This window comes from Camelus bactrianus, chromosome 4 (genome assembly GCF_048773025.1).
Source record: "Camelus bactrianus isolate YW-2024 breed Bactrian camel chromosome 4, ASM4877302v1, whole genome shotgun sequence".
Taxonomy (NCBI): domain Eukaryota; kingdom Metazoa; phylum Chordata; class Mammalia; order Artiodactyla; family Camelidae; genus Camelus; species Camelus bactrianus.
The window spans coordinates 49113505-49137023 of NC_133542.1; the positions used below are offsets into that span (position 1 = coordinate 49113505).

General features: G+C 45.2%; 1 long non-coding RNA gene across 1 annotated transcript; it reads left to right on the plus strand.

Annotated features, from left to right (window-relative positions):
- Positions 1-268: 268 nt before the first annotated feature.
- Positions 269-23405, plus strand: LOC141577470 (uncharacterized). The gene is made up of 3 exons (XR_012506465.1): positions 269-7804; positions 7985-15281; positions 22985-23405. It is a non-coding gene; the product is annotated as an uncharacterized LOC141577470 (long non-coding RNA).
- The last annotated feature ends 114 nt before the right edge of the window (positions 23406-23519 follow it).

Consider the following 23519-nt stretch of genomic DNA (forward strand, 5'->3'; position numbering starts at 1 on the left):
TTATTTGCTGAATGTGACAACTGTATCTATGTGCATGTGTGTTGGTATAAATGGGCTTCCTTGTTTGTGTCTCAGGTTCACCTGAGGGTGTGTGTGTGTCCATGTACATATGGGGGTCTGTGTGCATGTGTCTCCCAGCTGGGGAAGAGTCAGGTTGCTGGGGTTCGGTGAGATACCCACGGCCTGGGAGCTCCAGGAGGGCCAGCCAAGGGTGATAAGCAGAACATTTAACAGGCACTGACCAGTCAGGTCTGGCTGGGCCACCAACCAGTGCCAGGTCTTCTGGGCTCCCAGCTGTGCTGGAGTCAACTCTTGGGTGGCTGGATCCTGGGGAAGGTTGCGGGGAGGATGGGAAGAGGGCCTGGGGCAGCTGGGGAAGGTGGCAGGCACTTGGGAGCTTGGGGAAGCTGCTCTGTAAACAGAAACATATGAATATTTTAACAAATGGGCAGTTCTATAGGGACATCCTGGTGCATGTCGGCCCTGGGGACTGATAGTATCATACATTTCATTCCCGGCTGTGGCCTCGCATTAGGACAGCACCCAGCAGTGAGTAAACGAGAGTTCACATCAGGCCCGAGCCCCGTGCCTGGTCTATAATAGGCTCTCAATAGGTGTGCTTTCTGTTCTTCTTTTCAGGGACTAAAGACGCTTCCATAGTTTCAAGGAATTTCCTCCTCTGAGCATAATTTTTCTATTTTAGAAAATCAAATTTTCCTTTCACTTGGGAAGAGCTATACTTTCTGCCGTTGAATTCCTGGGAATTTCAAAGGCTGCAAACTTCCTGTGGCTCAGGGGACAGTCGGAGCACAAGTGAACAATGGCCCATCTTGAGGGACAGCTCCCGTGAGGGTCGCCCCTCTGGTAGCCTCCCCTTCCTTCCGAACCAGCCCTGTCATCTGTCAGGAATGGGGCAGTGTCTGTACTGTGTAAGTGTTTGCTGTGATTATTTTTGTTATTACTGTCCCTGGGCCTGGTGTTTCCTCAAATTGAATCATTTCTGTGACTCTAAAGCTTAGTTTATTTTATTTTATCCAAGCCTCAGATTAATACCTCGATGGCTTTGGATTCCTGAACGGGGTCACGCTGCAACAACTAATTCTAACACAGTTTCTTTCCGGTGATTTTTAAACACTCACACCACAGAGGAAGGTAGGCTTCCTTCAAGAGCTCACTTAATTTAGATAAATATTTGGCCTTGTGAATATACAAACAGTCCTAAAATGTGCCTTCTCCTAGGTGTAGGATCTCAAAAGGGTTTTCAGGATTCACCGCATATTCATTCAGTTACTGATTTGTCTACTTAGTTGTTCCCACCAGGTCAATGAGGGTAGTAGGGCTCTTTGTTTTGTAAACCCTGAGGCAGAACAGGGCCTGCCAAATGTCAGTGCTCAGGGCATATTTGTTGAACGAATGAATGAGTGAACAAGCATCTTCTCGGTGCCAGGGTGCCTGGCATTAGAAAGTCAGAATAGGACACAATTCCTGCTGTCCATGGGCTTCTGGTCTTGGAGAAGAACTCCCCACTCCCCCCACCATTTACGTGAAATTCAAAGCAAACCAATGCACCCCCCCCCCCCCATGAGATATGTAAACACCCTGTATGGTCACAGGAGCTGGGCGGGAGGAATGACAGTGCTATTGGGAATACTAGGGAAGGTGTCCCAGGAGAGGTGGCATTTGAGTTGGGGTTGATTTCAGCATGAGGAGTTGGCAGAAGGGAAACAGAAGGAGCCAAGATCCAGGGTGAGAAAGCTTGGTGTAGTCCAGGAAGTTGCAGGAAGGCCACCTGGGTTGCGCAGGTCACTGGAGTGAGTATCAGCTCCAGGAGGTCAGGGGCTGTGTCTGCCTTGTCAGTTGCCATGTGACACCGCATCTGGCACAGAGCAGGCTCTCAGTAAATTGTAGCTTAAGAATGAATGAGGCAGGAAAGAGGAGATGGGACCTGGCAATCTTTTTTGGAGGTTTGTTTGGCAACCACAGTGGGTTTCATTGTCCCCTTCCATCCTCTGTAGATGCTTGTGTCTTTCCTTAAGTTCAACCCCAGTCACCTCTGTGACACCTCACAGAGGGATCTTGTACTTTCGGTTGGGATGCCCCTCAGTAATGGGGTGCTCACTCCCACGCACACAGCTGGTCCCTTTTTGTATAGATCTGATTGTTTGAATAGCCAGCCTTACACTCACCACACAGAATCAGACAGGCAGCAGGGACAGAGCATTAAACTTGGTTTGGCTCCTGGCCCTGCCCCTGACTCCTGTGATCCCTTGGGCAGGGCGGGTGTAACCAGTGATTACAAGTGTCGGCTTCGGCGTCTGACAGTTACTGACATCTCTGTGCCTTCACTTTCTTATCTGTAAAACCAAGATGGTAATAATAGTACTTTCCTCACCAGATCCAGGTGGGAATCCTATGAGTTCTCAGTATCTTATTGGCAAGTTAGTAAGTGTTCAGTACAAGTCAACCATGATTTATAGTGTTAGCACTTCCTTTCTGGCTCTTGGTTTCTCCCTCTATATAACAGGAACAAGAACCCCTGATTGGATGTCTCAGGCGGCTGGTGCAAGAAGCCAGAGAGAATGGGTGAGAGGCACCCACGGGGTCGGGGTGAGTAGAGGTGTGTGCTGTTCCCATCAGCCGTGGCATTTGCCATGGGAGACCTCACTGGCACAGCTGACTCCCAGACCACTCCCATACCACCCAGCTCCTGAGTTTTCTCTCTACCTTTGGTGGCTAGTTACTGCTTCTTGCCATCTCATATCTTGACCTCTAGGATATATATTTAGAACAGGCCTGCAAGGAGCAGAAGGAGGAAACGAAGGCAAGGAAACAGGCAAAGTTCTCTCTCTCAGCAAGTCCTTGGGGAACTCAAGACGCAGGCCCCTTTGCAAAGGGGGCTCGCCCAGCCTTTGAAATAACCACTTCCTTCTCTCTTGGTCTGTTTAGATCACAGAGGTGGGAGAGGGTGTGGAGGTTCAGTTCCCAGACACTCTGAACAGGAGGCTTCAAACTTACCTCTGATGTGCCCCACTTGTCCAGGGCCCCCGCTCCTGGGAGGCAGGACTCTGGGCTGTGGCTGCCCCTCCTGGGGTCTGCCTTGGACTCACCACAGGTCCAGCTGCCACTGAGGACGTGGATTTCTTTTAAGAGGTTTGGCTGATCTTCAGTAGAGCTGAGGTGTTGTCAGAGATGGAAGAAACATTATGACTCCGGGGCAGTGGTTCCCAGGCTGGAGGCCCCTGGCTGCTGGGGGTCCTCAGACTATTTCCAGTTCTTTCAAAAGCCTATAAGAAACAGTCTGTAGCCCCTGTGCGAGGGCTTACAGGCTCCTGACCATTCAGGGGTCTCAGCGTTTCCCTGAAGTCAGCTCAGTGTGGTCCCTCTGTACCCTGGTGTTGCTGGAGAAGATAATGACAGCTTCTCACAGAGTGTCTCCTCTGCCAGGAGCAGGGCGAAGCCTTTGACCCGCATCATCCCACTAACCTTCAACCTGGTAAGATGGGGAGGCTTATCATCCCCATTTTGCAGGTGGAGAAACTGAGGCTCAAAGGGGCTAAGCAAGCTGCCTAAGGCCACACAGCCAGCCAGGATCCAATCCAGACAGGCTGGTTCCCCAGCTCCACCCTCCACTGCTAGGAGTAGTCTCCTGGATTCTCAGTTTGTGTCTCTGAATACTGCAAAAATGGCAAACACATTTGTCGTCACTTAGGAAAAGGTACTGGCAGGGAAGATTTCTGGATGCAAGCACTCGATGTAGGAGGGAAAATAATAGAGGTAGTGGGCTAGTTGAGAACCAGTCCCCTTGTGTTGGCTTGTATTGTAGAATTAAGGCCCCAGGAAGTGAGGGTCTGAGCCACAGTCTTCTTGTGAACTGGCAGCTGGGACAGGATCTTGTTTCGCTTCAAGTGATTCCTTGGGCCTGACTCCAGAGCGCCCGTGGTTAACCAGGAAGCAGGCCAGCGGTGGGTATTTCTGAGCTGATGGCTTATACCTGTGATGGCACAGGCCTGTGGCTCTGCCTGGCAGGGTCTCTGAGCTCCCCCTGCCGTGGCAGGCTGCTCCCTGACATGGGTCAGACCACACATCCTGACTAATTCTCCACCCATCCCCACCTACCTCCCACCAGCTGCACAGTACTGTGGCCTTGCCAGACCACAGGACTGCTGAGAGCCAGCGGGGGGCTGGTTGCGGGTGGGGTGGCGGTATTTGTCTTCAGCAAACTGCCCTCACCACCTCTGTGACTTCCAATTCCATGCTTGTGCATACACTTTACAGTTTGCAAAGTGCTTCCACAACTATTATCTCATTTGAGACCCAAGGCTGTTCTGGGAGCTGGGCAGGGCATGGATAATACCCCATCTTTCAGAAGAGGAAAAAGAAGTTCTAAGAGGCAAGCGCCTTGTTCAAGGTCACACACTCAGCTAAGAAATGTTGGAGCCAGAAGTTGGAGCTGAGTTGGCCTCTCCCACCCCACCAAACAGCCTCTCCCCTTTCAAAAATGAGGACTCTCAGGGAGCAGGGGTGAGTAAGGTACTAAGCTGGGTCCTGCAAAGCACTTTATATATAACTAACAGCATCACCATTAACCTCATCTTTCTTCTTGGAGTAGACAAATACAGGTACCTCAATTAAAACAGTTAATCTTGTGTCAACTAAGATTGCAGTCCTGCACTCTGAGAACTCATGATGTGACAAAAATACACAGATGTTCAAGTCAGAAGGGATTTATGTCTCACTGTCACCCTGGAAGGATGGTACATTGGGCTTTGGTTTCTACAAGTGGGCAATGGAGATGATGATAATACTTACATTGCTTCTTATCAAAATAAATAGGTCCATCATATATAAATTTCTTTGAGAAATAGTTATATGACTATTACACATGACGATGAATTTTCATAAGCAGAGAAGGCAAGTGATATTCATATTTATAAGCTTATGACTATTAAGTGCCTCCTAAGTAATTTAGATGGATCATTGCATTAATTTGCACACGAGCCCTTAGGAGGCTGGTACCTTTATCAACTCCATTGTATAGATGAGGAGACTGATACCCAGAGATTTTAAGTAACAGTTAGCAAATGGCAGAAGCAGGACATTAAAGCTTGATAATTTAGTGCCAAAAGACAAGCGCCTTAACTGCCCAGGTGCATCCGAGTCACCTGAAGGGCTGGATAAAACCCAAATTGCTGGGCCCCGTCCCAGAGGTTCTGATTCAATCAGTCTGAGAGTTTGATGTCTAGCAAGTTCCTGGGTGATGCTGATACTGCTGGACCAGGGGCCACACTGGGAGAATTCTGGGCCGCACGGAGCTCTGCTGGTACTTCCTGCCCTGCCAGTGGCCAAATCAGGGCCTCTGAGGCCTGTTTGCACAGCTTAGCTGGACATCTGTGTGCACTAGATACTTGATTTATGTCATAAAGGCATGTTATGCTAATGGACAAAGTAGCTAGGGATGTGAGGAGGCCCTGACTCCTGCAGAAACCAAGTGAGAGAGGTTGCCCAATGCCGGATAGCCCTGCAGGTGCCCAAATCCTTGTAGCTCTGGCTACTCAGGCCCTTCCCTAGAGCTGGCCAGTGGGAGGGAAGGCCATTGTCTGGGAGAAGCACAGAGAACAGATTCATGGGCTGCCTCCTTGACTCCCATCAATTTTCCCCTTTAAGCTGCTGACATTCCCAGATTTCAGAAATAGTCTATGAACAGAGAGGTAAGGCATAGCCTGTGAAAAGAGAAAGCACAGAACAGGAAGATTTAAATTTAATCACACTTGATTAAATTTATGTTTTTGAAAAGGAATAAGAAAAAGGCCTCTAGAAAAATGTAAGCATTTCATAAAATAGGAGTTGAGCCAAAAGCAGAGGTCATGGGGAGAAGAGTAAAAAATCAAGAGATATGGATATCCAATTGTTCCAGAACTCTGTTTGTTGAAAAGACTATGCTTTCTCCACTACTCTGCCTTTACAGCTTTGTCAAAAATTAGCTGTCCAAATTGAGTCACCAAAACAATCTTGAAAAAGAAGAATAAAGCTGAAGGACTCAAACTTCATAATTCCAAAATTTACTACAAATCTACAGCAATCAAGACTGTGTGGTACTTGAATAAAGACAGACATATACACAACAGGACAGAATTTGAGAATCTGGGAAGAAACCCTCACATTTATCATTACTAGATTTTTCTGCCATGGTCCAAGGCCACTCAATGGGGGTAAAAAACAGGGTCTTCACCAAATGGTATTAGGACAACTGGATATCCTCATGCAAAAGAGTAAAATTGGTCTCCTGCCTCACACCTTATACAAAAACTAACTCAAAATGAATCAAAACTATCAGACTCTGGTAAGAAGATACAGGGGTAAATTTTTTGTGCCCCTGGATTAGGTAATAGGATGTTGCTCCATTTATTTGGATCTTTTTTAAAAATTGTATGATCAGTTACAATGTGTCCATTTCTGGTGTACAGCACAATGTCCCAGTCACGCATATGCATACATATATTCATCTTCTTATTTTCTTTCATTAAAGGTTATGACAAGATATTGAACGTAGTTCCCTGTGCTATACAGCAGAAACTTTTAAAAAAATCTATTTTCATAGATAGTGGCTAACATTTGCGTGTCTCAAACTGCCAAATTTATCCCTTCCCTGGTAACCATAAGATTGTTTACTATGTCTGCGAGTCTGTTTCTGTTTTGTAGATGAGTTCATAGTGTCCTTTTAATATTTCACTTACTTATTACTGTATCATTTAGTTTTGGCAGGGGGGAGGTAATTAGGCTTATTTATTTTTGGAGGAGGTACTAGGGATTGAACCCCAGGACCACCTGCTTGCTAAGCATGTGCTCTACCACCTGAGCTATACCTTCCCCCCTTATTGAATTTTACTCAGCAATGTTTTATAGTTTTCAGCACAGGTCGTTCACATCTTTTGCAAATTTATATCTAAGTATTTCACATTTGTATGCTATCATAAAAGACATTATTTTTAAATTTCTAATTCCAATTTTTATTGCTAGTGTTTAGAAATAAAATTGACTTTTGGACATTGATTTGGTATCCTGCGACCTCACTAAAATCACTTCGTTTTAATAGGTTTACTGTAGATCCCATCAGAGTTTCTCTATAGACAGTCATGTCATCTATGCATAAAGGCAATTTTACTTCTTTTCCAATGTGGATGCCTTTTGTTTCTTTTTCTTGCCTTAATGAGCTAACTGCAACCTCTGGTACATCATAGCAGTGAGAGTGGACATCCTTCTCTTGTTCCTGATCCTAGGTAGAAAGGGGCTTCTCACATTAAGTAAGATGTTAGCAGCGGGGTTTGTGGGTGCCCTTTGACAGAAAGAGGAAGTCCTCCTCCACTCCCCTTCAATTCTTAGTTTGCTGAGAGTTTTAATCAGGAATGGATGTTGGATTTTGTTAAATGCTTTGGTATCTACTGACAGAGAAAATACAGTGATCACAGATGGGAGAGAGTCCAAACTCTACTTCCCCCAGAAAGAAGGAAACAGGAAAGAAGCAGCCCTGCCCAGCCAAAGGAGCCTGTCTCGGGGCGCTGGGCTCGCCCCGCCTCCGCTCTGCACCGCTGTGCTTGGCTGGCGCTCCTAGAGTTCGGATCCTGGCCTGGAAATTCCAGAGCCAGAGCTCTTTCATCCACACCAAACTGTCTAAAGACTTTGGTTCCGGAACTTTGCCTGGTCAAGTCCCCAGAGATGAAGGATCCCTCAATAACATGAAAGAGCCACACAGCCCTTTACTGAGCACTTTTGGAAAATCGAGAACCAGGGCTGGGATCAGAGTGAGGTGAGTGAACCCTCTCTGGATGCAGAATTTAAGGAGGTACCCACAAGACCGTTGTGCCTCATTTGCCTCACCCGCATCCCAGCCCTGCAAAGACAGTGCTAAACACACTACTCGCATTCCTTCCCTTAACCCTCCAACAATCCTGCAGAGATAGGTGCTATTATCATTCTAATTTTACAGATGAGGACACAGAGGATCAGAGAGGTGGAGCGACTTACCCAAGGAGCTGGCATTTGAAGCAAAGTCTGTTCATGTTCCGTCTGTGCTCTTTGTCCATCATTCTCTCAACTCCAGTGGATCAGAATCTCTTGGAAGGTTGGTGAAAACACTGATGGCTGGGCCCCACCCCAGAATTTGTGATTCGGTATGTCTGCTGTGTGGGCAGGAGAATTTGCACCTCTAACAAGTTCCTAGGGACACTGATGCTATTGATCCAGGGACCACACTTTGAGAACCACTGCACTGTGTCTTCCTTCCTCCTCTATAACCCTTGCTCATTAGATCTCAGGGGACACAAGGATTCTAAGAGTAAAAGACCAAGGTCTGAGAGAACACTGCCAGATCCCTCTGGTTTGTGAAAGGAGAGAAAGCATCAATTTCCCAGGACTGGACCAAGGGTTTCCATGTCATTCCTGCGTGTGCTGGAGCCCCAACACCATTCCAGAATGCCTTACACAGAATCAATGAGCAGTTATGAGTCGAACTGAGGGATGAACTGACCAGTCTTGATGGGACCTCTGTAGGGACTTATTCACCCAAAAAGAATGCCTGACATTTATTCTGAAAGGCGTCTTTCTGTAGACCCTCAATCCTTGTAGTACCAAGTGGCATTTTTCCCCCAATCTATTTCAAATATTTTCTAATTCATTCTCAGATGGGTATATCAGAGGGATATGGTACATCAAATTTTTCAAGGCTTTGAATAAGGGTCATTGCAAAAATAACAGCGAGGGGGGAAAACCAACACACAGCTATTTATCATGTTGTAAAAAAAGCAAACTTAAACCAGGCTTGGCAAAATCTCCAAGCTTTAAACACGTGACAGCATTCCAGAGTTGACCCTAGTGTCTGAGAAGTTAAATTTTTCTTTAATTTCCCAAATATTTGGACCCCAAGACCCCCATTCAGCTGCACTTGGCCCTAAAGTGCAATAAGAAAAAAGCTGATTTTATTCATTCACTTGATCTTTATCGGGAGTATTACAAGCCCCCGTGACAGGAATTCTCAGCCCTGGCTGCCCACTGGAGTCCCTTGGGGAAGCTTCTAAAAATCTGTTTGCTCCTGGCCACATCCCAGATCAAGCACATCATAATCTCTGGGGGTGGAATCAGACATAAGTGGTTTTGAAAGTCCCCAGGTGACGCCAGTGGTGGCCAGGACTGAGAAACCCCTGCTTGGTGAACTCCCACTGCCTTTCTCCTAATAATGATGGTTCTGAATCTAAAATATCTCCATGAAGTGAGACCCTTGCTTAGAATCCAGAGACAGCTACTGCCTGGAGCTCTGATCAGAGGAGTGATGAGTGGGGATAGAACTCCTATTTGTTAAAGGTCTTCTGCTGCCGACCTAGTTCCAGCCACTTAATAGCCCTGTGAGACAGGGATTACTGTCTCCACCTTGTAGAGGACACCCTTCTGGTCAAGGAGGTGGAGTGACTTGCCCAAGGTGGTACAGCTGGCATTTAAAGCAAGGCTTGTCCCCTTCTTCCTTGGGAAAGCGGAGGAAGGAGACAAGCCTGTGTCCTCCCTGTGACAACCACTGCTTGCTCCCTCCTGCTCAAGGCAGCTCCTCCCTGCCCCTCCCACCTGGACCCCTGTGCCGGGCTTGGAAACAGTTCATGACCTTGTCCACTTCTGAGGCCTCTGTAGCTAAAGGCCAAGGACAGGACTGCTCTCCTCTCCCTGCTCCCAGGACTTGCTGTCAGGTGGTAGATGACAAGGGTCTCTGGTTTCTGGCTTCTCCTCCCTTTCTGTGCCCTCACCAGCAATCAGCAGCAGCTGAGGTCACCACGTGTCCTCTCACAGACCAGGACAGGCCAGAGCCCTGGGTGACCCGGCCAAGCGTGGGCGGAGCTTCTGCCTTATGCTGCTCCCAATGTATACACACTACCCAACAACCTTTCTGCCCAGAACAGGCTACGATGTTTATAATATATATGTATTTGGTCTTCATCTCCATTTCTGGCACAGAGCTCCTAAAACCTTCAGAATTCCTGTGCTGAGAGGGATAAAGGTGTCTTGTGTCATGTTAATGAGGTGACTTTTAGACCAGCACCTAAGAATGGGGACTGGTTGCCAGTGAAAGCAACCAGGTGATCAGAGGGTTGGAATTTTCGGTCCTGCCTCCAGACCTCTTGAGAGGGGAGAGGGGCTGGAGGTCCAGTTCAGTTGCCCACAGATGATGATTTAATCAACGGTGTCTATATTTGATGTCTCCATAAAAACCCAAAAGAATGGGCTTCAGAGAGCTTCAGAGTTGGTGAACATGTGGAGATGTGGGGAGAATGGTGCTCTCCAGAGGACACGGCAGCTCTGAGCTTGGCGTCCTCTCCCCTTAACCCTGCCCTATGCTTCCCTTCCACTTGCCTGTTCCTGAGTTATAGCCTCTTATAATAACCTGGTAAGTAAAATCATGAGTTCTGTCAGCTGCTCTATCAAATTAACTGAACCCAAGGAGAAAGGTTTGTTGGCCCTTTGATCTATAGCCAGTCGGTCAGAGGCGCAAGTAACCGCATGGAGTTGCAACTGGGGTCTGAAGTGGGTGGAGGGGCAGTCTTGTAGGACTAAACTCTTAACTGTGTGCTCTGATGCTCTCTCTGGGTAGCGTCAGAATTGGGTTGAATTGTAGGACACCCAGCCAGGGTCAGAGAATTGCTTGGTGCTATGGGGAACCCACCCCTCCCAACACACATGCACACTTTGGAAGATGGTACCAGAATCTTTAAGGTGTCAAACAAGCTTCACTGGTGGGTCTCAGTGGAGCTTCAAAATACTGTGAAAGGGAAGATCTTTGCCCTTGGTTAATGGTTGAGGAAGCTGAGAGTTTGAGACGGCACAGGGCTCAAAGAAGCAGCCTGCCTGGGACCAGGGTCAGGTCCCCCATCTGCCAGAACCTGTTTAGGTTTCTAAGACCCCCGCTGCTCCCCTGGTTCAGGCTTTCCTTGTCCCCAGGGTCCTCGTACATCCTTTCCACACCATCATCCCATTCATCCCTCCAAGTCACGGCCTAGCTGCCCCTTCATTCAGCAACCTTAAAGGACATTGAACACAAACACCTTTTTATTATGGAAACTTTTGAAAAAATACAGAAGAGAACAATATAATACCTCCCCTACTCCCAACTACCAACTAACTCCTTATCTCCTTTTATCTTCACCCAGCCACTGTTTCCAGTCCTCCATATTTTTGGAGAGCAAATCCCAGACATCATATCATTTAATCTGTAAACATTTTTATATTTATCTCTAAAAGATAAGGACTTTTAAAAGTATCCACAATACCATTACCATCTTTAACAAGATAAACAATAATTCCTTAAGATGAGCAAAAGCCTTGAGTTCAAATTTCCCCTAATGTCTCTCTGTTTTTTTCTTTATTGTAGTATAGTTGATTTACAATGTTGTGTTAGTTTCTGGTGTATCGTATAGTGATTCAGATACATACATATATATATGTTCTTTCTGAGATTCTTTTCCATTATAGGTTATTACAAGATACTGAATATAGTTTCCTGTGCTATATAATAGGACCTTTTTGTTTATCTATTTTTATATATAGTAGTGTATATCTATTAATCCCAAACTCCTAATGTATCCTTTTATCCTTTTGTTAACCATAAGTTTGTTTTCTATGTCTGTGAGTCTATTTCTGTTTTGTAAATACATTCATGTGTATCATTTTTTCAAATTCCACATATAGGTGACAGCATATGATATTTGTCTTTCGCTGTCTGACCTCACTTAGTATGACCATCACCAGGTCCATGTTGCTGCAGATGGCATTATTTCATTCTTTTTTGCCACTGAGGAATATTCCACTGGGTATATATATATAGCACATCTTCTTTATCCAGTCATCTGTTGATGGATATTTAGGTTGCTTCTATGTCTTGGCTATTGTAAACAGTGCTGCTATGAACATTGGGGTGCATGAGTCTTTTTGAATTAGAGTGTTCATCTTTCTCCTAATGTCTCTCAAATATTGTCATTACAGTTCATTTATTTGGATTAGGACTGAAATGGTGCCCAATTATTCCAGAGGGTTGACAACTCTCAAGTCTCTTTAAACTTCTAGGTTACCCTTCCTCTTGTTTTTTCCCTTGTAATTTATTTATTGAAGACGACTAGTCATTCATCCTGTAGAGTTAGTGTCTCACACTGATTGGAGTTTGCTGCTTGCATTCCCCATGGTGTTTTCAACATGTTTCTCTGTTCCTTGTATTTTAAAGAAAAAAACTAACAAGAAGACTCATCCTAAAGTCATTACCCTAATAAATAATAATAATCATGATAAATAAATAATAAGTAATAAACTATTTTTATTCCTATCTGTTCCCCTTTGATCCCTGTTTACATGCATATAACGTTTGGTGTTTTTTTCCTGTTTAACACCACTCTGTAAATGTTTTCTAAGTTTCTGTACAAAACTTTCATAATTAACATTCTTAATAGCTACTTACTATTGGAGAGTGATGTTAAGCCTACTGTTGAACCCTTAGGTTTTGTGTATTTTTGTCACTCTGATAGATAATAAATCTTTCATATCTCTGGTAAAATTATTTCTTTAAGGTAGATAGATGCCCAGGAGTGAGATAGGGATCCAAAGTGGATGAATGGTTTTTTGTATTCTGTGCATGTTGACAAGGTGTCTTCTCAAAGTGTTAAATCAATTTTTATCATCACCACCACACAAACTCCATCTCCACGTCTTTGCACTGCCTCCTCCCTGCAATTTCCCTCCTATTTAATGTGTGTAAAATGATGCTTTGATGGTAGGCTAGAGCTGATGACAATTCTTCGCTGTCTCTCCCATTGTAAGGCAGAGACTAATTCCACCCCCACAACCTTGAGCCTGGGATAGCCTTAGTGATTATTCAACCAATAATACATGGCTGAGGTGATGTTCTGGAATTTCCAGCTAGTTTGCAAGAAGCCTTGTAGCTTTGGTCTAGGTCTCTCTGAATGCTTGCTCTGGGCGATGCCAGCTACCACATAAGAGCTCCAACATGCCGAGAAGATGGCCGTGCTGGAGAGGCCGGGTGTGGGATCTGCAGTTGACAGATCCAGCCCAGCCCAGCCCAGCCCGCCAGCCTCCCCAGGCATCAGGTGTGTGCAGGAATCATTGAACTCTCTAGACTCATTTGCTGGCTGAGTACCACTGTGTGCCCTCAGATGCCATGAAGAGCAAAAGCATATCCCAGCTGAGCTTTGCCTGAATTCCTGACCCATAAAGTCGTGAAATACAATTAAATGGTTTTTGTTTTAAGCTGCTAAATTTTAGGGTAGTTTGTTTGGCAACGATAGATACTGGAGCAGGTGCCTCTATGCCCTCCCCTTTATTTTTATTATGTTGAGAACCATGTTCCTTTGATTTTTTCCATTTCTGGTTTGCATTTTCCCAGGGATGTGATTTGGATTTGTGATTCTTTTTTCACTTTCGTAAATTGGCCTTGTTTTGCCCCTAAGTGGAACTTTGACTCTGGGTTCACAATGACATAACATGTCTGGGATTCTGACCCCAACCACCCCCACCTCACGGAGACATGTACTCCTGCCAAGGAGATTTCTACCTAAATGCTCTGGAGTTTCCTCCCAGTTCTCCCATGACTCTAAGTGTCTTGGGTGGTGGAGGGAGAAAATGAGATTTGTTTTCTAAACCCAACACCCATATCCAATCGATCATGGCATAATGAGGCAGCAGATGAAATAAAAACTGTAGAGAGATACTAAGTTTCGTTCCAGGGCCCTTGACAAGAAGACCCTTATAAGTGGATCCACAGCAACTTGAAAACACAGAAGGAAGAGAAACTTTAAACCCTGAATATTTTCTGCAATAATATAATTTGGATTTTTGGGTGCCTTAAATGAAGCTACATTTTTATATATGCTTTTTGCCTACATTTTACATTTATTTCATACAACATGAAACCATTCTAAAGACACTTAGTAATTTGGGCAGGAAGATGAGCAGTTTCTCAACTTACCCCCCAACATCTACTAATGATGTTTCTTCCCACTTAAAGCATTTGTAGCATCTATTGCTTTTTTTAAAGGCTGAACTTTTTTTTTAAGTAGATGTATAATACTATTAGACAAATTTAAAAACAAGGTAGAAATCCATAAGCCCACCACATTGACATAGCGACAACTATTATTTTTATGTTCCCTTCCTGTTTTTATAAATCATGTATGTGCAAATATTTTTCCAGGCTTTTTGACCCTAATACTTTATCATAAATATTTTCTCTGATCCTTCATAAACTTCATACCATCATTTTTAATGGTTATAGAATATTTCTTCAAGGATTATACCGTGATTTACTTTATCATCCTCCCCCCGCTTTTTGAATATTTGGGCTGCTTCCAGCTTTTTGCTAAGCAGCTCTTTGATGAGTATTTTTATGCATATGGCTTTTCCCATATTTCAGGGTATTTTCTTAGGCTAGCTTCCCAGAAGGGGATTATGGAGTCAGAGTGTATGAACATTTTTATGGCTTCAAAATATCTTTTGAAGAAGGTAGGTGTTCCATTTCATGAGGTTCACAAACATAAAAGAGGAAATTTGGCTTCAAAAAAATCCCTTGTAACACATGTATGTAAAAATTTGGGCAAAGAGCTGTTCTAATAGTTTTCTAAGTTATTAAAGCTTGCCCTTTTTAATTAAAAGAAGTTAATTTTTATTCTATTTGTTTTTGATGAGAGTCTTTTGTAACATGTTTTACACTTTTGGAATTTTCTAAAAAGAAGCCACAAAGCACAATTTAACTTTTTCTTGATTATTCCTGTGATCAGTATAACCATCAGCTGCTTCCCTGGGCTTAATACTTGAGTACTTTCAGGAATTTCTGAAGTGAAGAGGCTACGTGCTCCTTCACAAAACAGCCACAGCCCTGGAGCTCTTACGGAGATCTACCCAGGTCTCTCGTTCCATGGCTCTGCATCTGCATTGCTGGCTACTTGTCATGTGCTGCTTCCTTCTCAGACATGGTCTTATCTTGCCAAAGACTCCAATGCCATCCCTCATCTTTCCTCTTCATTCACAAGCCACAGCCATCTATCGGAACTGGGGGTCTGAAGGGCCAACTCCCACCAAACAGCAAGGCACCCACAACAGCAATTGTTCCTCTTGGCAAATATTACCTGTGAAGCATAAATGTCGAGGTGGTGAAGACTGCGTGTTGGGATTTCCCCAGACTCACTTCTAGAATCTTGCATCTCCTGCTGAAGTCCCACTAGACTCCTGCAGAGTCTCCCCGGAAGGTGAGACACTCCCAGTTGTCTTTCCGTGTATCCCCTGGATAACAAGGTAGGTGAATGGAATTCTGAAAAAAGCCTGTGTGCCTAACTGAGGTGGTGGAGGACAGTGGGATGTGAACAGAATATGAATGGGAGGCCAGAAGACCCAGGTTCAAGTTCCAGCTCTACCCTTCAGTAACCTACTGGCCTTGAAAAAGTCAGCTGCTTAATCCTTCTGAGCTTCAGTTTTCTCATCCCTGAAAGGGATAATAAGATGTGCCCTACCACCTCCAGGGTTGTCGTGATGATGACATAAGTGGTGAGGAAGCTAAGAAGGTTCCTACATTTGCAGGTCATCTTAATCTTGTTTAAATTATAAGAGCACAGACCCGTTTGGACCAGAGCAAGCCACTGTATTATTTTGTCAGCTTTCTGATGGGAAAATATATGAAATCTCATGAGTCATTAAGAATGGGATCCCTGGCCAGAGCGGTGTGGGGAGGGTTGGGAAGTGGTGTCTGAATCCTTGATGTCAATGGGGTCCTGCAGAGAGAGTGTGGTGCTGTTCTCAAGGGCTCTACATGTGAGAACACTGAGTCACAAAATCCAGGAAGTAGGAAAAATGTAAACCAAGATAAAGAGGGACTGTCCATGGAGAGGCCCGGGGAGGGCCATATTTTCTGAAAGTGGTGTCTTTTTAACCATTTAAAGTAATATGTTGATATGACGGTTGTTAAGCATGTGGTAAAAATATTAAAGGACGTAGTTGGAAGAAGGGACTAGGTCATTTAGTTTGTGACTGACTTTAGTGGTCAGGAGGTGTCAAAGGCTGGTTGTCCCCCCAGCCAGTGTCACAGCCCTACCCCTTGAGCCTGGCCCTGCTGTCCGCCTCCCAGGTGCCATCTAGTCCTGCACTTCTTCCGCCATATTAGAACCTGGCCTGCCTCCACATGGTGACCGGGAAGTTGGGGATGGATTTGGAGAACTAGGCAGCCCTCCTACATAGGTGCCAAGGCTGCGGTTCAGAGAAGGTGAAAAATACTCTTTTAAGGCCTTCCAGCCAAATTCAGGGTCCTCAGCCCCGCCCCACCCCTCTCCCACGGTGGTGGCTAGTAGCATTGTCCACTGTGTTGCAAGAGCTTTTGAATATTCGGGTCTACCCATTCTCATGGTGGGGAAATGCAAAACTCACGGGGCCGCCTGGCTCAGAGCAGCGCCCAGTGAAAACTGCGGGCCTCAGTGATGCACAATTGCTTGTCTCTCTTCGGGCATCTCTTTGGGAGACAGAGCAAGATGAGTTTAGCTCATCAGAAGTCACTGGGGCTTTCACTTTAGCCCTGCGATTTACTAAGTCAAGCTGTGTGGGTGAGAGCAAATGATCCTTACAGTGAGATTCACTCCGTGTTCCCACCACTGGTGCTGACCAAGAGTTTTGAAACAATCACACTCTAATATGGGTTGTGGCCCATATGTAGGTCATGAAACCTATTTAGTGGGTTTTTTAATTTCATCCTCTAGCCAAATGGCATGCAGGGACTCCTCTGGTTGTCTTATTTCTTTAAATTTGCACAGCAGAGACTGATTGGGTTGGGTTTGGGATTAGGCACAAGGTCGCTTCCAGTTCTGGGCTGCTTTGTTTCTAAAATCTTGGATTCTAACAGAAGGCCTTACCTCAATGGAATGCATGATCTCTTGCTCTTTCAAGGGTGTGGCGAATGCGAAAATCAATCCAAGAGGGGTCGTGACAGTCTGTCTAAGCTGGAAACTGCAAATGCATCATAGTGGGGGTTATCTTTGAACAGGAAAGCTCAATTCTAGCTAAAGGGGACACAGCACCACATGCTGACCATGGGTTCCATGTTCTGGAGGAGAGTGCCACACCCCTGCGCTGTACTGTCTCTAAATTGATGCCTTAGCTGAGCCTTTAACAGGCCCTTCCACCACTGTATTAAGCTAGCTGCTTCTGGGTGATGTGGTAATGCTAAAACCAGTGGGTTCCTTGGTCATTCACCTATTTTCACACCTCTTTTGCCATAAATGGTTCCCTTCATCTGAGATGATATTGTATGAGACACTACATTGATAAAATCAAGCATCCTACTCTTTGAATGGTGGTGCTGGCAAAGACACTTGGTCAGGGAAGGCAAGCCCATATTCAGATAGGTACAGATGCTGGCTGGTGAGGAAGGGGTCTGAAGAAATCAACTTGTCATCCACTGGTTGGGTGGTCTCTTTGAGGAATGGTGCCATATTGAGGGCTCAGTGTCAGTCTGCAGGTGGCAGGTTGGACATTCCCCAGTGTCAGGAGGTAGATCTGCTTTAGAAGGATGGAGCCCATTTTGTTGGGTCTTTGTCTGTCATTTACCCTGGCTATCGTTGTCACTCTTTTTAAGGCTCCACCGTGTCAGCCCTGGGGTAGCCAAGGAGAGAGAGGCTAGCTGGCATCCACAGGATGAGTCATTCTGTCCACCTGGTTGTTGCATGTCTCCTCTGTGATGGATGCTCTCTAGTGAGCATTGTGAGACACAAAGACCAACACATTTTGTGCCCATTCCTAAGGTAATCACATAATACTTCCTTAGATCTCATTGTCCCTGATAATCCAATCCTATCTTCAGGCCCCTGGCCAACATCCCAGACATTTGTCCGCTGCTCGGGCATCTGAGTATATACTTGTCACTCTGTGTCCATGGAGGATTGGTTGCAGGAGCCCCCGCAGATACCAAAATCTGTGGATACTCAAGTCTCATCTATAAAAAGGCATAGCATAATGAATATAGCCAGCCTTCCGTACCTGCAGATGCAAAACACATGGATACGGACGACTGTATTTGTAACCCAAACCACTTCTGCCTCCATCAAAGGGGTTGACCAAGTGTACCACTCATAGCTCTACCCACTGGAAGGAATTCTCTTCTCACTGTCCTTTGGGGCCATCCCTGAAAGGACTATAGCACAGCAACATCCATTTTTAACTAGCCCCAACATATCACACTAACTCATCTGTGAAGAAGCCTGAGTTCTTTCCTTCTCTGTTTATTGGTTGTAGGAAACCAACACTAGAGCTAGAAGTGTGAGCTGAAGCAGGGGTGTTGGTGCAAAGTGGTAGGTGTCATGGGAGTCTGGTAGATGACATGTGACCTGTACATATAATTTACTTGTGCTTTCTAGACTTGTTTAGACCTTTGCTCAAATGTATAATTGGGGCAAATATACTTAGCTTCGGCAAAACCCTTATATCAGCTACTTGGCTTATAGAAAGGTCAAGTGAAAGTCCTTGAAACTATCTCCCTTTTTCCATCTCTGAGAGTAGATCAGAAGCAAAACCACGTCCCAGAAGTATTGCAGATTTTAGAGCCACCATTAACACGTAAATAGTGAAGGGTTGGTTGGTTCCATTATATTTCCACTAATTCACTTGTATGGCCCTTGCAAAAGCCAAATGGATTGTGGTGGGTAATAGTGGATTGCCATGAACTTGGCCTCAACTGCAGCTGCCGTGCCAGATGTGATATCTGGAATATACCATCACGACCTTTGACACTTGTGATGCACCATGATCTGGCAAACGCAGTCACAGTCTCTATCAGGGGAAAAACTGCAACCACTTTGCTTTCATATGGCAAGTGGAATAGGCCATTTTCACTTTTTGATCCCAGAGCTATGTTAACTCTCCTGTTCCCTGTTATAATATAGTCCATAAGAACTTTGTCATCTTAATGTGCCACAGATCATGCTGGTCCCCTACGTTGGTAACATCATGCTAATTGGACCTGGTGAATTAGAAGCGACAATTATTCTGGAAACCCTGTTAAGGTCACGAGTGAGGGAGAGAAACTCCACCACCTATCTTATCCTGGGCCACTCAAGTGTTAGTCTTAGGTGCCTCTTTGGTATTAGGGAGTAAAATTCTAGGGAGCAGAAGTAGAGAAAAGGGGAGTGAGGCAGGGAAAGAGGAATAACCAATGAAAGGCATTAGATGATTGATTACTCAGTCTTGTGAGAGCATCTCTCAGATGCCTTATAAGTGACTTTCTCAGGACAGTGCATCTGGGAGAAGAAGGAGGAAAAATGTATTTGTTGGCTTCCATTGGCTAAAAATTGGCTTCATGAGGTGTTATTTCTATTGCCCTTCCGGGCTGCTGGGGCTGAGTGAATTACGCCCTGTGTCAGACATCAGCAGCATCCCTGGGGCAGGAAGGGAGAGGTGCTCAGTGTGGGTAAGGGGCAAGGGACTGACTCTGGGTGTCTAGAAGTTCCCACCCATTGGAAAAGGGAACTGAGATTTTTATCCATCAGCTCCAGTCAGCCGTTGGCTGAGAGCAGCTGGGTGTCAGAGTTAATTCCCCAGCACTTCCAGTCTGCTATGCTGCAGGCAGAGCAGGGTCCGGCAGGCAGACAAAGTGCTCAGGTGAAGGGAAGCAGTTGCTAGCAGCTGGATGACCTTGCCTATAGTGCATGTGAAGGATACAGGCAGAGGGGATGGCAGTAGCCCCTAAGAGGTGCCTGACACCCTCCCCCCCGACCTTTTTTTTTTTTGTCCTCTCAGATTTTTGTCTTCATATCTCTTATGCAGAACAACTTGGCTTTTCTCAGCCCCGGTCCCTTTTTGCATATCCAAATACATCAAGGTGCTCATCGGAACAAAAGCGTCCTGGGTAGAAGGCAGTTGTGGGATTGAACTGTCATTGTTTTCTCTTGATTACCCAAAAGGCAGCCCTTTTCTCTGGATATGCCAGTAAATTCTTTTCCAGTCAGCTAGTTGGGTCTATTCTGCTTTTTCTACTCCTGAAACCAGATGAGGATACAAGTGTCTCCTGTGAACTTTCTCACCACAGCTGCACAAGGGAGGTGTTATCCCCACGTCCTGAAGAAATAGGTTCAGAAAGACCTGCACTATGTGCTTGGTAACTTCATCCCAAACCAGAACCTGGGAGGTTTCTCACTGATTTTTGTACCCCTTCCAGCTGCTTGAGACAGTCTGGAGAATGCTTTTGGAGACTGAGTTTCCTGGGACACTTGGGTGGTTTATAGGAAAATGGAACAGACCATTAATTTAATTGAGTTCTAGAAAATCTGGGACATAGGTCCTCATGTCTCCACACCTCCCGATGTCGCAGATTGTCCTAAAGCTGTGGTAAACAATTTAGACCAGCTCCAGTATGACACAAAGCTTCCTCTTGGCTATTTCTACAATATCATATTGAATAGAAGGAAATCGCTTAAACCCTCAAAACACAGTCTGGCAGGAGGCAAAATGCCTGGCTTGGCATCCTGCCCCCATCCCTCCCACACAGGCAGCTGGGACCATTTGGTCCCCCTTCAGCTCCCAGGCCGGACACCCGCCCTGTTCTCCATCAGTCTGAGTTCACAGTTCCCACCTCCTGGCCCAACTTTAAAATGAGAGCCCTGATTACCTAGGAGCCTGGTCTGGCTTCCCAGATGAAATAGGTACAAAATTAACAATATCAACGTGCATCTAATTCTAGTCATTTCAGAGAAGAAATGTGCTTTGGGGACTTTTACCTTTATATTCCAGTGAACTGGATATTAGCAGATACTTACATAGAACCAGCAAAATATGAAACGTGCACAGAGGGCTTCCCTGCCAGAGTAGTAAAGGAAACTACTGCCTTATGTATTTGGATCTTGGACTGATAAATTGGACCACAATCAAGCCCACCAATCAAAATGTAGCTATTCCTTCATCCATCAGGTAACATGCACAGCTGAGGGGGACCAGGTTTGTTTCATCATTTTACTTTTCACTTTTTCCCAATGTAGATATACTTAATTTGTATATGAAACATGTAGAAATATGTTCTTCCACATCTTTCTTGAAACATGCCCCCCCATTTATATATCTTTCCCCCCATTTTTAACAGAGACATGAGCAATCTATTCCATTTTTTTCTTATGAGAAAAGGCAGAAGTGTATATGTGATGATAAATGGCAAGTGATTCTTAGCCTTGGTGTTGGGGAGCAATCGGGATGGTGGGGACCACAATAGACTGGAGAACATGGCCTTGACTGAAGGCAGCATCCCCTTTCTCGATACAAATCAATCACCAGCACAAGGAATGCAGGCCCCATGCTGCCAGGTTTTCCAAAAATTTAAAAAGACACCAGAAATCCAGATTTTAATGTAAAATTAACTAATTATCAAACGTATTGCTAAGTAATTTAATTTGGAGGTTGACACCAGGCAGTCTGAACCAAACGTATCTGTGGGCCAAATTGAGCCCATGGCCACCAGTTCACAACCTCTGGTTTTAAATGTCAAACAGAACAATAGAGCTGTTATATAATTGTAGTTGATGTGACTCTTTCGAAGCAATACAGAATTATAGTTCTAAGAAAGTCAATTATATTCCCAGCTGATGTGGTACTTTATAAGCATTAAAAAATATAGAACTAAGAAAGCAAATGCCTTATGGTTAGTAATTCATAATAAAATAAAGTATGTCCAGCAGAGCATGGCTGCAAGTGGGAGAGAATTCATATCCACAGAAATTAGGAACAGAATAAGAAAGAAACCTGAAGGGGACCATTTTGTTAGAAAGTACTCTGCCCTGTGTGTTAGTTCCATGTGGGGCCATCTGAGCTCTAGAGCTGTTTTGGCTGCTTCTCTCCTCCAACCTATTTGCCCCCCAAACCCTCTGCAGACCCCAGAGCCTGGGTTAACTTCACTACCATATTGAAGCCTCTCCTTTCTTCCTCAGGCCACGCTGATTGTTTGTTTGCTTGTTTCTTTTCTGAAGACTGTCTGCACTGATGGCAGACCTGACACGTCTATATAGCAGTTTACAGTGGACAGAGAACTGTGCACTCTGTACACTGACTCTGTAGCTAGGGCGTGAAGAGCCTGAGTGCATGACAGATGCCAACACTCAGGCTCTTCACCACTCAGTCATACTACTTGTCATTTAACAAGAGGATTAGACCCACTCCCTACCCCTGAGAGCAAAATTGCATTGGAGATAAGGAGCACTCAGGCATGAAAGGGTTAATGCCAGCAGAGGCAGTGAGGGTTCCAAAGGAAGCTCTGGCCAGGAGATCAGGAGCCTGGATTCCAGTCCAGTTCTGGCCCTAGCTACAGAGTGAAGCTGGGCAAATCCTGTCCTTGCCTGCCTTTTTATTTCTTCATCTAAAAAAGGGAAGTAATGATCCTAATGTGGAACGGTGGCTTTGAGAGTCCATATATTCCACCTGTACAGAGTCACCACCTGCCAAGTGAAAAGGTAATTTGAGTTAGCCCTGCAGAGATGGGTTGGGGATGGACATAGTAGCTAACATTTATTGACTTTTGATTGTGTCTGAGGCCCTGTGCTAAATGCTTTACCATAACGATCAATCCCCATAACAGCCCTGGAAAAGTGGTACTGCAATAGGGCACATTTTAAACCTCAGCTTCCTCATGTATGAAATGAGGGTCATTGCAGGAGGTGACTCGCCCTCTAGAAATGAAAACCAGAAACTGACCACAGAGCCATGGCCCACTGTGACTACTTGGTGTATCAGGAAGAGAGGCCCCTGGGCCTCCCAGGTCTGTCCAGAACCATCCAGATCTCAGTGGTGCCTCCTCTCCCACATATATCTTACACTACTGGGCCTGGTGGTAATTGTAATAATAAAAAGCCACCATTTGTGGATTTAGCCAGTGACAGGTCCTGTGCTAAGCTCTGTACAGGTGAAACTGATGGCCCCCTGTTCCCTCTCCCCCCAGGTACACCACCCATGACTGTTGGAGGCTGAGACTGGTTCATCTCTCTTGGGTCATCACAGTGCCTGGAGCGATGTCTCACCTAAGAAGTGTGTTTCTTCATTCATCCAATGTTTATTGACTTCTCCTACTATCAGGCACTATTTTAGACAGAGCAAAACAAATATAAATTCTTGTCCTCTTGGAGCTTATATTCTGGTGGTGGTGCAGACAAGGTATAAAGAGGAAAACCTTGGAATATTAGATATGTTTAAAGTTTTTATTAGGATTCCCTTGGCTGCATTTATTTATACATATATCACTTATAACCCCCAAACGGGACCACTCCTGGGCATTCAAGGGAGCTGTGTGTCAGGCGTGCAGGGCGGAACACAGCAGTCAGGATACCAGTCCAGCTGTGTGACCTTGGGACATTCGCTCTATGTGTCTGAGCCTCAGTTTCTTCGTCATCATTTAGGGAAATCACCGCGATTCCAGCCCCCCTGGGCTGGTCGGAGGATTCCATTGGTCCTTGAAAAAGTTCGTTGTCGGCGGCGGG